This window comes from Rhinolophus sinicus, chromosome 2 (assembly GCF_057876585.1).
Source record: "Rhinolophus sinicus isolate RSI-liver-muscle chromosome 2, RSI-T2T, whole genome shotgun sequence".
NCBI classification, from domain to species: Eukaryota; Metazoa; Chordata; class Mammalia; order Chiroptera; family Rhinolophidae; genus Rhinolophus; species Rhinolophus sinicus.
In genome coordinates, this window is record NC_142502.1 from 32,993,997 (window position 1) to 33,008,842 (window position 14,846).

General features: G+C 32.9%; 1 long non-coding RNA gene across 1 annotated transcript in view; it reads right to left on the minus strand.

Annotated features, from left to right (window-relative positions):
- Window positions 1–14,548, minus strand: part of LOC148758762 (uncharacterized) — a 260,092-nt gene extending 245,544 nt beyond the window's left edge. The window contains exon 1 of the long non-coding RNA XR_016019711.1: window positions 14,468–14,548. This is a non-coding gene — a long non-coding RNA (uncharacterized LOC148758762). The remainder of the gene's footprint in view (window positions 1–14,467) is intronic.
- Window positions 14,549–14,846: the final 298 nt, after the last annotated feature.

Here is a 14,846-nt window from a genome sequence, read left to right on the forward strand (position 1 = left end):
GTGAGTTCATTTATCTGAATGCTGCTATCTGATCAGTATCTTCACCCTTTTAGAAAACATAATGACAATACTTGGTTTTATGAATATTTTGAGTGCTATATATTTTCCTTTCCAAGAAGCATTCCTGTATTCTTTGAGCCTTAACAGATCTAGTAAAGAGAATTATTTCTGCTTTTAGCACAAAACACTTCACCATTAAAGGGTGACCTGCTTTTAATAAATACCAAAGTTATTGTTGGCTCTAAATTCTCTCTATGCAACTGAACGAATATTTGTGTGTATGCAAGTTCTGAAACCTAATACAGATTGTAAAACGGTCCAAATCCTCTAGTAACTCCTTTGTCCATACAAATGGCATCAAGAGAACTCAAAATGTATTTCAAAACTTTTACACTGTCATTGTTTAGCATTACTTTCTATTGTTATACTTTTATTAACTAGGAGTGGAAATTATAACAGAATTTAATTGATAGGAAATTGGCTGAGCTATCTATATCATAGGTAAGAAAGTTGTTCTCAACAACTCTCATATTTTTAGAAATCTCAGAGTACCAGGGAAAAGAAATAAGCTGGCAGGATAATTTTACTAAATTGATACATTTTTTGGCATCTACTCAAGTAAATTTATATTGAATATTATTGAAAGAAATGTCTTGATTTTCAATTTAACTTTCAATGGTAGAATGAGGTTGATTCTTCTCTTGTTTTCAAAGGATTGTTTGCACATTGAAGTAGAAATATTAAATCTGCCACTTTTGTCTTTTCCACACCCCTTGTTAGACAGTGTGATACCAACCTTTCACTAAGTGGATACTGAAACATCCTTGTTCTAGACGCAAAGCCCAGTTCCCTGATTAAACCTGCACTGTGTACATGACATAAGCTGAGATAACTATATTCTTTCCCCTGGGGATGTAAAAATAGTACATAGAAACCAAGCATGGAAGGTTATGGATACTTGGTGCAGATTTTAAGGCAGTTATAAAAGACCATGTGAATGCAGTAAAATCAGCTCTGTACACAGAGAGGCATGAAATAGATGACCACATGGATGAAGATTCATGTAGCTTCAGAAGGAAAGAAATCAAGAGATTAGCATTTTTACTTCCTAAAAAACACAACAATCCCTCACTGAAGGATGATTTTGGGCTCTGCTCCACTTCCTTCCGTTTGGATTCCCTGATGTTCCCTTGATTTTCTACAATAAATCTCATGTACTATAGTAGTTTGAGAGATTCTTTTTTTCCCCTTATAGTCGTATGATAGCTGAGTAACATAGAGGCCATCAGTGCCTCATAGCTCTTCCATTTTTTTTTTTTTTTTTTAACTTTTATGTATTTTAAGTGTGTTTTTCCAGGACCCATCAGCTCCAAGTCAAGTAGTTGTTTCAATCTAGTTGTGGAGGGTGCAGCTCACAGTGGCCCATGTGGGGATCGAACCAGCAACCTTGTTGTTATGAGCACTCTAACCAACTTTGCTAACCGGCCTCCGCCCAGCTCTTCCATTTTCAATATGCTATAGTATACTGCAAATAAATGCAGCATAGGGAAAAATTTTAGAATTTACTTAAGGGATATCCATATTCTATATGAAATTCTAAGCATTGCTTTTCATTACTTCTTCTCTGTCTCATCTCCTTATCAGCCCCTCCCTCAAACACACACACACACACACACAAACACACACATACACACTCACACACACACACACACACACACACACACACACACACACAGTTCTAGGAAATTCCCAGAGATATGAATTTGAAACTAGGTAGTCCCAAGGTGAGAGTCGTAGAAAAGTCAATATGTTGTAGGCCATCATCATTCCCAATAAGATAAACACTTGGGACTTGGGAGAAACTATAGGTTTCATCAATCAATTTATTCCACTTTAAACAACACAAGATAATTCAATGTGCACTCAAATTTTGGGGCAGCCCAGAAATCTTATGACTAGGTCAGTTTGAATCTTTGGAATCTTAACCCACACTCCAGTCTAACAAATCAAGTGTGAGAGAAACAAATAGTGAGTAAAGGTTATAAATCTCATGAAAATGAAATTATAAGTCCATTTCTTTCAGGATTTTTTCTAAAAGTAGTAGAAAAACTAAAGAAAAATTGATTGGGGAGACACTCCATAAAATAATGAACAAACCATGTAATTTCAATGTCACCTATTGCAATTTATGAAACGTTCATAAATGAACATATTCTCTATCCTAAATTACAGCCACTCCAAAATCTCCCAAAACTCTGGAGGTCCTAGTTCTTATATTTTATATCCAAAACATGCCTTAAGCTATTAGAAAAATATGTACCTTTCACCCATTTGGGAATGAGGGCTTTGTTATTATATTAAAATCATAGACTCACAAGATGTCTAGTAGTTACTGAAAATTATTGTGATTGCCTTATAATAGGAAAATTTCCAAACTTCTCCCTTTATGTGGTTGCAATTTTGAATACTTGGTGTGAGAGAGTCAGTGTGGCAAAGATATGAAATACTTAAATTTCTCTACTAGAATAAAGACCTGGAGGAAAAGTCTTGAATTGTGCAAACAATTCGTCTTGATCACTACTTAGAAAATGTATACAAATGTAGAAACACTAAGAAGAGGTTGTTTTTCTCATCCTTTGAATGTAAAATATTGGAAGGAAATTTTGTTTGGCTGTATCTTCAAAGAGCAAATATCACTGTGTGTAAACAATACCAATCCAACAGAGGGAGCTAAATGCACACAGGGATTTAGAAAATGGTAAAGATTATTAGATTACAGTCAGGCATGTATGTGTTTTACTGCCTAAATCCCAGCCTAGCTCTCTCTCAGAAGAACCCTTGACCAGATTGAGGATGGACAGTTGACTCAGAAGCCCGATGTAATGCCTTCCCTCATCATTAAAAACTATTCTTCTCCTTTTTATTCAGGTATTTCTTTTGTTTCCCCTGTTTTCTTGATGCAGTTTCTCTTATTTTTCTGTTCTTCCATTTTCTATCTACAAGGAAAGACAAGGGCTTTCATAGCTGTTATTTATTGCTATTATTAGTACTTAGGCCATATAGCATGATGCTATATTTCAAGTTTCATACTATTTTAATAATGTGCATTTCAATAGCATTGAAGTTTGGGATATGATGATCAAATGTGAAAAGATGGCACCGCGTCTCACTCTACAATCTATATCAGAATAGGCAGCTCTTTTCAAGATCCTTTTTAGTAGTAGCTTACATATAAAGATATGTACATGCACACGAATATAATTTTGGCATCAAGTCTTGGATAACTGTAAAGAAGACAATTATATAAATTATGTATTAACAGGTATTTTATCATCATACCTCCTTAAGGCATTCTTCCGCCCTCCTCTCCAGGAGATTTTGTCGTTATCAAGGAATTGCAAAACCCATAGTGAGGGAAGCACAGCCATACTGAAAATATTTTACTTGCTACACACCATGGATAGAGGATGATAATGAACTGTCATGAATAAAATTTAAATAGATTTTAATGGAAGTAAGGGAATCTAAGAATGGCAAAAACCTAGAAGCAGCTTTTAAACATTGGAGAAAAATAAGTGTGGTTATCATAATAATCTTCATGGCTAGATAAGCAATCAGAAAAGTGTTAACTACAGGAAACTTTGGCAGTAGCTAACTGATCATTGCGACTCTAGGAATAAATATAAAGCCTACCTTGAGTCATCAAAGTGGAGAGTTATATCCTCTTTCCCAGTTTTATGACTTGATCCAGTTTGTAAGCCCAGAATCCCTTACAGATGGGTAAATAAGACACATTTGAGGAAAAACCCATATTGTGTCTTGTACTTTCTTTTTTGCCATGACTTTACTAAGGAGTAATTGACAAGTATAATTGTACATATTTAAAGCACACAATATGATGATTTAATACACATATACATTGTGGAATGGTTACCAAGATTAAGATAATTAACACATCCATCACCTCACATAGTTAACTCTGTGTGAGTGTGTGTGGTGAGAACACTTAAGATCAACATTCGGCAAAATTTTAAGTATATAATAACATATTATATTAACTAAAGTCACCATGCACATCAGAGCCTCAGAATTTATAACTGAAAATTTGTTCCTTCTCACCTGCATTCATTTCTCTATTTCTCCCTCCACCCAGCATGACAGTCACCATTATATTCTCTGTTTCTATGAAATCAGTTTTTTGCTTTGTTTTGTTTTTTAAGATTTGACTCATAAATGCTAATATACATGTCTTTCCTTACCTGGCTTATTTCAATTAGCATAATGCCCTCCAAGATCATCCATGTGGTTGCAAATAATAAAATTTTCTTCTTTTTTATGGCTGAATAATACAGAGGGTGACAAAAAAATATATGCATATTTTAAGAAGGGAAAAAACTGTATTAAAATTGTAATATTCAACATATACCGATAACAAAAGATGAATACAAGTCACATTTGACTCCTGCAATTACAAGAGGTGCTCAAAGTGGTTACCATCAGCATAGCTATAATACAGTTTTTGTCTTTTTTCTTAAAATATGTGTACATTTTTTGGCACCCTCTGTATTCCTTGTATGTATATACCATATTTTTTAAAAAATCCATTCATCCATTAAAGGGTATTTAGGTTGTTTCTATATCTTGACTATTGTAAATAATTCTGTAATAATCATGGGAGTGAAGATATTTCTTTAAGACACTGATTTCATTTCCTTTGTATATATACCCAGGAGTGGGATTACTGGATCATATGGTAGTTCTATTTTTATTTTTTATTTTTTTAAGGAACTCCCTTACTGTTTCCATAATGGCTGTACCAATTTACATTTCCACTAATAGGGTATAAGAGTTCTCTTTTTTCTACATCTTCATCAACATTTTTTGTCCCTTTATTTTGAAAATAGCCATCCTAACATGTGTGAGGTGATATCTCACTGTGGTTTTGATTTGCATTACCCTAATGATTAGCATGGTCCTGTTGGCCATTTGCAGGTCTTCTTTGGAAAAATATCTACTTAGGTCTTTTGCCCATTTTTAATTGGATTATTTGCTTTTTTGCTATCAAGTTGAATTAATTATTTATATATTTTGGACACTAACTCCTTATTAGATATATGGTTTGCAAAGATTTTTTTCCCATTCCTGAAGTTGGCTGTTTACTCTGTTGCTTGTTATCACTGCTGTGCAGAAGTGTTTTAGTTCAATGTCTTCCCACTTGTCTAATTTTGCTTCGGTTGTCTATACTTTTGGTGTCAAATCCAAAAAAATCATTGCTAAGACTGATGTCAAGGAGCTTACTCCTTAAGTTTTCTTCCAGGAGTTTTACAGTTTCAGGTCTTACATTTAAGTCTTTAATCCATTTCAAGTTAAGTTTTGTGAGTGATGTAAGGTAGGGACCTAGTTTGATTCTTTTGCATGTGGATATCCAGTTTTCCCAGTACCGTTTACTGAAGAAGCTATCCTTTCTTCATTGTGTGTTTTTGGCTCATGTATCAACAATTAGTTGACTGTATAGGCATGGATTTATTTCTGGGCTCTGTATTCTGTTCCAGTGATCTATGTGCCTACTTTCATGCCAGTACTAAACTATTTTGATTACTATAGGCTTTGGAATATAGTTCAAAATCAGGATGTGTGATGCCTCCAAGTCTGTTCTTCTTTCTGAAGATTGCTTTAGATATTCAAGATCTTTTGTGGTTCAACACAAATTATAGGATAGATTTTTTTTTCTATTTCTGTAAAAATGTAATTGGAATTTGATAAGGATTGCATTGAATTTGTAGATTGCTTTAGGTAATATAGACGTTTTCACAATATTAATTCTTTCAATCCAAGAACATAGATTGTCTTTGCATTTATTTGTGTATGTTCTTCTTTATCTCTTCAGCTGGATTTGTCCAATATGCCACACATATTCTTTTTGTTTCTCCTTCTTATTTAGACTCTGCTTTCTACCTTTAGTACCTAAATTTTACCCATCTTCAGAAGTGCAACTTCAGTTCTAGCTCTTCTATGAACCTTCAAATTACTCCAATTCACAATGTCTTTGATTCTCAGAAACTCTCTTTCCACTCATAGTTTCTGGAGTTGCCCCATGCTTCTCAAACTTGGTCATGTAGATATACAACTGGTAATCTAGAGGTTTTAGAAATCATAAGGACATACATATGTATGTTTATGGAAATTATTTTTTCTCTAAGACTCTGAGGACAGGAAAACAATGGAAAAAAATCTTGGACCTATTGTAGACTGCAACCATCATATGATTTTTAAAGAAAAATCTGCGGTTTTGAAGACATTTTGTTCTGCTTAATGACCATTTGCGGCCACATTCCACAAGGATATCTATTGTGTTTCCCTCTGCCATTTGTAAAGGCTCAATAAACATTTGTTGAATGCTGGGATTCTTCTACTCTCCTGTGCTTGTCTGCAAGAAGTTCTTTTCCCATTCCTTTTTCAACATCACCATAGAACCCTAGGTTTTGCAAGATTGTAGAATGCTATTATGAGAGGGGCAAAAGTAACTCTATACTGAGTTATATGAGAATAAGTAAGGAAGCGCCTTTTATTGAACTCTCATTAAAAGTCAGATCAAGTCAGCTGCTTTATATTATGTTGAAATAAATAAAAATGTCATATTTGTAGGTCAAAAATGGTTAATTATTAGCAACTTTATATGGTTAAATCCAATGGTTTTTCTCTTTTCATAATCTCTAAAGTCAGACAGAAATTTCAATTGAAGAAACTAGGTGTGTCAAGTCTATGAATCTCTCTCAAACATACTCTCAGTTTCTTTCCTTATGTCCTCTTATCTACTCTTCTATATTATTTCAACATTTTGAATTTTCCAGTTCCATCAATCAACCATCAGGCTAGCATTAATTGTAAGGTTTTATTTTCCATTATAATATGCTAATATGCCATCTACAATAATGGTGCTCCAATCTCTGACATTTACTGGCTCAATATGTTGGCTTACCCTTAGCTTAGTTTCAATGAACATAGTTGTTTTCTGACCAAATCAAATTTTGTTATCCAGTCCTCTAGAATGACATAATGATTGTTACTCTTTTTGTACAATTAATACGAAATAATTGTTCATTAATATGATTCACATACTGAAGCATGGCAAAAAATCATGGTGTGACTCGTAATGAATCTCTTTGTCATAAGTTATTAGACTACCTTTCTATACATTTAATATTAAAATAGAGGATGTCCTCTCAGTTCATTTTACCAACCATGAAAAGAAATAGCTTAAATTTGCTGACTGGCATTTTTGCGAGGCATTTAATACTTTTAAGTCCAAGTGAAATATTTTTCCATAGTGTTTTTTTTTGCATTTATAAGACATTTGAGAGAGTCTTTTCAGATAAGTTCTATATTTCTTTTCTAACACAACCCTCACAATTTTTCAAATTAAACAATATCATGAGAAGCCAAATCATTATGATACTATTATTATTTTCAGACTTTTTATCAAAGCAATTACAAATTTATTAAAATTCTCATAGATCACAATTTCTCCTTATGCAAGTTTTCGTATTTAGTTTTTAAATAAAAAACTTAGCAGGAAGAATCATAAGTTTAAAACTAACCTTAAATAAGTTAAGGAGTAAATTTAGGATATTTGAGTTTGGATCAGAGTTGTAGGAGACTCCCTGAATTCAGTTATCTCTTTCATCTGTAGTATACTAATATATTTAAGTAAGAAAAAAAGCTAATTATTTTATACATTTTATATTATGCAAATATAAATTATTATTTATATTAAAGGATATAACATATGGATATGGTAAATTAACTTACATAAATATTATTTAAAGAAGCAGTATACAACCAAATTTTGGGTGTTAAAATTTGCCCAGAAAAGTTTTTTCGTTGTTTTTTTTTATCACATTTATTTCGGCACTCCCATAATAATCTGAGGTTAGCAAATTAATATATTTTTTCAACGTCTGCCATATGCATGATTTATAAGAAAAGCTATTCTTTGCATGACTTCCTGGAAAATCATTTGCTGAATTTTAGAAACTATGTGTACTTTACACATTTAGAAACTTTATTTTGTGGGCATAACCAACCAGAACTTTTGGCCTTTTAAAGAGTTGCCTAAGTCTAAAGCAAATTGTCTGTCTTTAAAGAAAATATGAGAGCCTATAACTGACAATAGACCAGGAAGTAACTAGATTCCCATTTATTTTCCCAAAACCTACCATGACTTTTCAATGGTTTTAAGTGACCAACAGATCTAGGAAAATTTCTTTGTAAAAAAAAAAGTCAGTTTGACACTTGGAAGTGTTGACAGCAGGCAGGAGACTGATGTTATGATTTAACCAAGCCAAATCCTGATAGAGCATATTCAGGGGATGATGGTTGAAAAGACTCAGCATGTAATACTATGGAGAGAAATGTCTTCTTTTTGGATAAGTAAAAGTTAATGTAGCTTCTTTACATAATTACATTAAGGGTTAGGCTGGAGCATAAAATGAACACTACTTTAACTTAATGATGAATCATCTCAGAATACTAAACATAGTTTTATTTTATTTTAGAGTGCTTTGCAGCACGAGTCATAAAATCTCCACATTTAAAATCTTTATAAGAGTTGGAATGGGTTTTCTAGAGTAGTTAACTGTCCACATATCAAAGAGACTATAATGAAAGACAACAGATATCATTCAAACTCTAATAGATTTCATATAATGAACTGTGTAGTTCTGGATTAAAACACATATTTGAGAAGGCTCTGAGAAGCAATATTACAAATTTTACTCCTATTCATCAAGATTTATTTAGTTTCCTATGCATTATTTCATTTAATTGAAGTAAAGTGATGGCTTCTATTAGAGTGTTTACAGAACAGTACCTTCAGCTGTATTTCAATTTTATGAGCTATTAATTTCTGTTCATTCTAAAGTGATTTACAGAGACATTATATATCTGTTTCTGTTTGGCTTAAAATTTTTCTTTAAATTTTATCCATATGTAGGAATAAACAATTACCTACTAAGAGATTAAATTTTTAAAAAGAAGAGGAATGGACAAACTCCAATCCTGGAAAAGGAACTTCAGAGATAGTGGGGTGTTTTATTTGTTTCCTATATGTTTAAGGATAAGACTAGTTAATTTAACAATATCCTGATCTTTCTCTTCTTTTTACTCCTTTTCCTGTGTCTTTATTCATTAACTATGTTTCTTAGTAATAAGTCTTTTCTGTATAATAATTTTCAGGTTTGCTACAAACTCTGCTTTAATTTCCTAGTAATCTGAGAAGACAACCACAGCTGCAATTTTGAGGCAGACAGTGATTTCTGATACTGGCAGCTTTCCTGAAAAGAAAAAGGAAATTTAACTACTTCCACAAGTTTACCACAAATAGTAAACCTGTGGCAAATTTTAAAATTTGCATACAATTAGCTTTAAGTTGAACAAAAGCATCATTATCCCTAACAATAGCTTTCTAAACTGTTAAAATATGGAAATTCAGCCAACTCCAGCTGTACAACATTTTATAAAGTATTTTAATGTGAAGCCTTTAATGGAAATCAACATTTAAGCCCAGTGTTTTTCAAACTGGAGTTTGTGGATTCCTCAGGGAAATGCAAATATATTCTCAGGATCTATGAATTCTTAAGTTTTATAACCATTAATTTAAGTCAGCTAATGAACACTTATAATATTTATGAGATTTCTTAAATTCAGTCATTTATGGATAATTTATATTTAATCTTCTACCATAATACCAACAACATACTTAACCAGTATTTAAATGCTAGTAATTTAAATGATAAAACCGTGTGCTTAATATTTTGAGGAACTGCTTAAAGTTGTGTTTCTAATGTGTGAGTAATTTCTACAAAAGTGGAACAACTAAATAAAACTAGGTAATTGAGCTAATCTTTACCTTGAAAACATTACTGACTTCAAGTAAAACTATCTGGATAAAGATTAAATGCACAGAGATAGAAAATGTCTCACCAAGAAGAATGTGAGAGGTGACATCATCAAGATGGCAGAATGAAAAATCCCAGTCCACATATTCTACAGATACACTAATTTAACAAAGATATGAAGACCAAAAGACCTTTATGAGAGGTACAGATTTCAGTTAAGAAATTGCTGGTCCCCAGATTAGTACAAAACTAAGAACAGCTGAGTTGAAATAGATAAGAAGAGCAATTTCCCTTTACCTGTGTCAGTCCCTCCCAAAAGCAAGCACATCTCAGCATTGACAGATCAGTATGGCACATAATTTCTTCCTCTGGGGAAAGAGAGAGTGGAGCTTGTATCCACCATCCCAGGCCTTTCTGACAAATGGGTAGGGACTGGTTTCTATCTTGCCTCACACAGAGCACTAACAGAATTGGCATAGTTCAGATGTCTAGGGGCAGTTAAGAACAAAGAAAAGGGTAGTGCAGATGGCTGCTGCCAGCAGGGCTCTGAAAGATTAAGAGAAGTCACACAACCCTAGAACTTCTCCCCCAGGAGTAAAAGAGGAGGGAAGTGTGCACATCCATAGAAAAGGTTTGAGGGACTCTCAGAATCCCCAGCCAAGGTGAATGGTGAAAGCCTTTCTCTGTTGAAGCCAGCCATTAAGATAGGGAAAGGTGGCTGTTTTGTTATATGTGCAGACACCAACACAAAGCTATGAGAAACATGAAGACTCTGGGAAATATGATACAACCAAGGATCAAAATAAATCTCAAGTCACTGACCCTCAAGAAATGGGAATCTATGAATAGTCTGACAAGGAATCCAAAATTCTTAAAGAAGCTGAGTGAGATACAGGACAACACAGACAACTAAATTAAATCAGAAAATGGTATATGAACAAAATGGGAATATCGACAAAGAAATAGAAAACGAAAAAGAACCCAAAAGGTATTCTGGAGCTAAAGATTATAATAACCGAACTGAAAGATTCACTAACTTCAACAGTAGGCTAGATCAAGCAGAAGAACAATCAACTACCTCAAAGACAGTTCATTTGAAATTATCCAGATAGAGAACAAAAAGAAAAAAAGGGGGATGCGGGGGAGTGAAAAAGACTGAAGAAAGCCTATGGGACTTTCAGGAATCACCAGTTAAACCAACACACTCCCAGAAGGACAAGAGAGAACAGGACAGAAAAATTATTTAAAGAAATGGCTGAAAACTTCTTAAATTTGAGGAGGAAAACGTACAGCTAGATATATGAATCCTAAAGCATTACAAATAGAATGATCCCAAATAAATTGATACCAAAGCACATTATAATCAAACTATCAAAAGTCAAAGAATTTTGAAAACAGCAAAAGTGACTTATTACACACAAGGGAACTCCCACAAGACTATCAGTGAATTTTAAAGCAGAAACTTTGCAGAAGGAAATGGAATGATATATTTAAAGTTCTGAAAGACGAAAACCTGGCAACCAAGAACATTATATTCTTGGACAACAAAACTGTCCTTCAAAAATGAAGGAAAGAGGCTTTCCCAAATGAACAAAAGCTGAAGGAGTTCATTACCACTTATCCAAGTTGAAATGAAAGAACACTAATGAACAACATGAAGGATACTGAAAGTATAAAACTAACATATAAAAGCAAATATATAGACAAATAAGGAATACTGTATTCCTGTAATGGTGGCATGTAAATCAATTTAATTTTAGTATAAAAGTTAAAAATAAAATCATAATTACAACTACAAATATTTTCAAATGAATACACACTATAAAAGATACAAATTGTGACATTAACAACATAAGTTATGTGGGGTTGTATAAGTATAGAGTTTTTGGATGCCACTGGAGTTAAGTGGTTATCAGCTAAGATAGACTGTTATAACTATAACATATTTTATGTAAGCCTCCTGATAACCACAAGGAAAATACATGTAGAAGATACACAAAAGGAAAAGGAATCGAAGCATATCACTACAAAAAAAAACAAAAACAAAAACAAAAAAACAATGAAACAAACAAAAAGACAGCAAGAGAAGAAGAGGGAAATCAAGAGCTATAAGACAGACTAAAAAATTTAACAAGGTGGAAAAAGTAAGTGATCCTTTATGAATAATTACTTTAAACACAAATAGATTAGATTCCTCTATCAAAAGATGTAGAGTGGCTGAATGGATTAAAGAACAAGACACAACATATACTGTCTATAAGAGACTCATTTTAGATTTCAGAACACCTTGTAGGCAGAAAGTGAAGGGATAGAAGAAGATATTTCATGCAAATGGTAACTAAGAGAAAGCAGACCTGGCTATGCTTATATCAAGCAAAATAGACTTTAAATCAAAAACTATGACTAGAGACAAAGGACATTATATAATGATAAAATGATCAATTCATCAGGAAGCTATAACAATTATAAATATATATGCACCTAACATCAGAGAACCTAAAATATGAAGCAAACATTGTATACTACGTAATACATATATATAGTACTATTAATATGTACTACATTGTGTAATTAAGTTAGAAAATAAACACAAAAGAATGACTAGGAAATCCTAAGTTTGGAAACTGAGAAAAATTTTTCTAAATATGAAAACAGAAGAAATTATAAATTTTCATGGAAATTAGAAAATATTTGGTACTAAAAATATTCTATTTAATAAATATAATGTTAAAAACACTATAAACAAAAACATCTGGGAGCAGCTAAGGCAGTGCTTAGGACAAAAAGTATAACCTTGTTTCTATTAAAAAAGGGTAATTGCTGAAAATTAACTAAGCATTTAAATAAAAACATTTAAAATAGAAATAGAATAATAAAAATAGTAGAAGGAAGGAAATAATAAAGACAAGAGCACACATCAATAAAATATAAAAATCATAAACTTTTTTCATAGTAAAAATAGTAGAACTCTGGAAAAACCTATCAAGGTAAATAACAAGAAGGTATACATATACACAGCATCAGATATAAAAAAATGAAAAATATTAACTACAGCTAAGAAATAGGTAACAGAATACTATAAATAGATAATGGCAATATATCTGAAAACTTGGATAAAAGGTCAAGTTCCTAGAAAAATATGATTTATCAAATTGACTCTAGTGGAAATATAAAACACAAACTATTGCTAACCATTAAAGTAAATGAATCAATAAATTCTTCCTCTAGAATTTCTTTCCCACAAAATGGGAAAGATCTTAAGACCTAAGAGAATATATCTTCTGCAGAGGAGGCATGCAAAAGAGAATTACACAAATTTTGCACTAATATATATATTTTTGTTGTTGTTGTTATTTTTTTTTAAACAGAAAGAATGGGAAAAAAATCTAAATGTTCAACAACAGGCACACAATTAAGAAATTCTGGAGTGTTTTCCTCAATAGAATATTAAGTAGCCTTTTAAATATTTCTGATTTTTCTTTCCTTTTCTTACATTTCATTTTTGTGGTAACCCTCAAATTCTAACAAAGTTTTATTACCTGTGAATTGCCTGGTATCAGTTCTTATTTGGGAAATTTAGCATGTGTTCAGTTCACTCTTGAGGTGTGACAGTCAGGACAGAGCTAACCCGCAGGCTGGAAACACTGATTATAAAGTGATAAGAGACTGCAACAGTCTAGCAGTGGCATAGAGTGCATAGAGCATTAAGGTGACAATTGACAATAAGGATGGATATGAGCGTTCCTCTAGGACCTCTCAAATACTTGAGGAGTGGGGCCTGCTAAAAGACTTTCTGCTAAATGAATAATGTATTAGGTTGGTGAAAAAGTAATTGCGGGTCTTGCAATTTTTAACCTTTTAAACCGCAATTACTTTTCCACCAACCTAATAAGGTTACAGGCTATTAATATTTAGGTATCAGTGTGAGAGAGAATCTGGGAGTATCTATTTTACATATGAAAATATGCATGTGACTTAGTGCTAAATGAAAAATGAATCTGAGATTAATGATCATATATGTTTTTAAATTGACCTGATATCAGCATGATCATGTTATGTTTTTATACGCTATATACTGTTTCCCCCAAAATAAGACCTAGCTAGACCATCAAGCGTCTTTTCGAGCAAAAGTTAATGGAAGACCCAGTCTTATTTTAATATGAGACTGGGTCTTATATAACATAATACAATATGAGTCTCGATCTTATATTACTTTTTGCTCCAAAAGACGCATTAGAGCTGATGGTCCGGCTAGGTCTTGTTTTCGGGGAAACCAGGTATACAAAAGGACGTTACTAGAAGGAGCTACATCAACATTGCAGCATTTGTGTGGTCAGACTCATATTTTTTCTTCTGTCTTTTGATTTTGTTTCCCAGTTTTTCTTAAATGATCACGTAGAGGAACACTAATTAGAAAAATGTCAAAATGATTCAGTTCCTTAGAGTGAGCAAAAGAGGAAAGGGAAAATTCCTTACAGCACGGTGCCTCACTAGCCACCCTTCCCAAAAATGCATGCTCTGCCCTACACAGCCGTTTTACCTTTGATCTAAAGAAATAAACAAAAACTCACTTTGTGCTGAACCAGTTCTACATCTTAGTCTGAAGCATGATTCGTGTTGCTGGCTGTTTGCCTCTTGTAATGCATTTTCTGAAATAGCCACAAAAATATGTAGCAGAAATATTATTTTTCAGAACTCATCATTCATAAGATAGCCATAATGAATTCCTCTATAACAGTCTCTCAAAGAACATTAAATTTTCATTTTGAAGCAAAATAGAAGCCTGCATTACGTCAAGCTGGCATTTTCCTAACTTGCACGCGGGTGGTTGCCAACAACGTTCCTATCCTGAGCTCTGAATTCAGGACCCAATGCAAACCACAGAGAATTTCAGAGAGCCTAAGCTGCCCTGCTCCTGATAGCAAAAGGAAAACTTAACTCTGTTGGCAA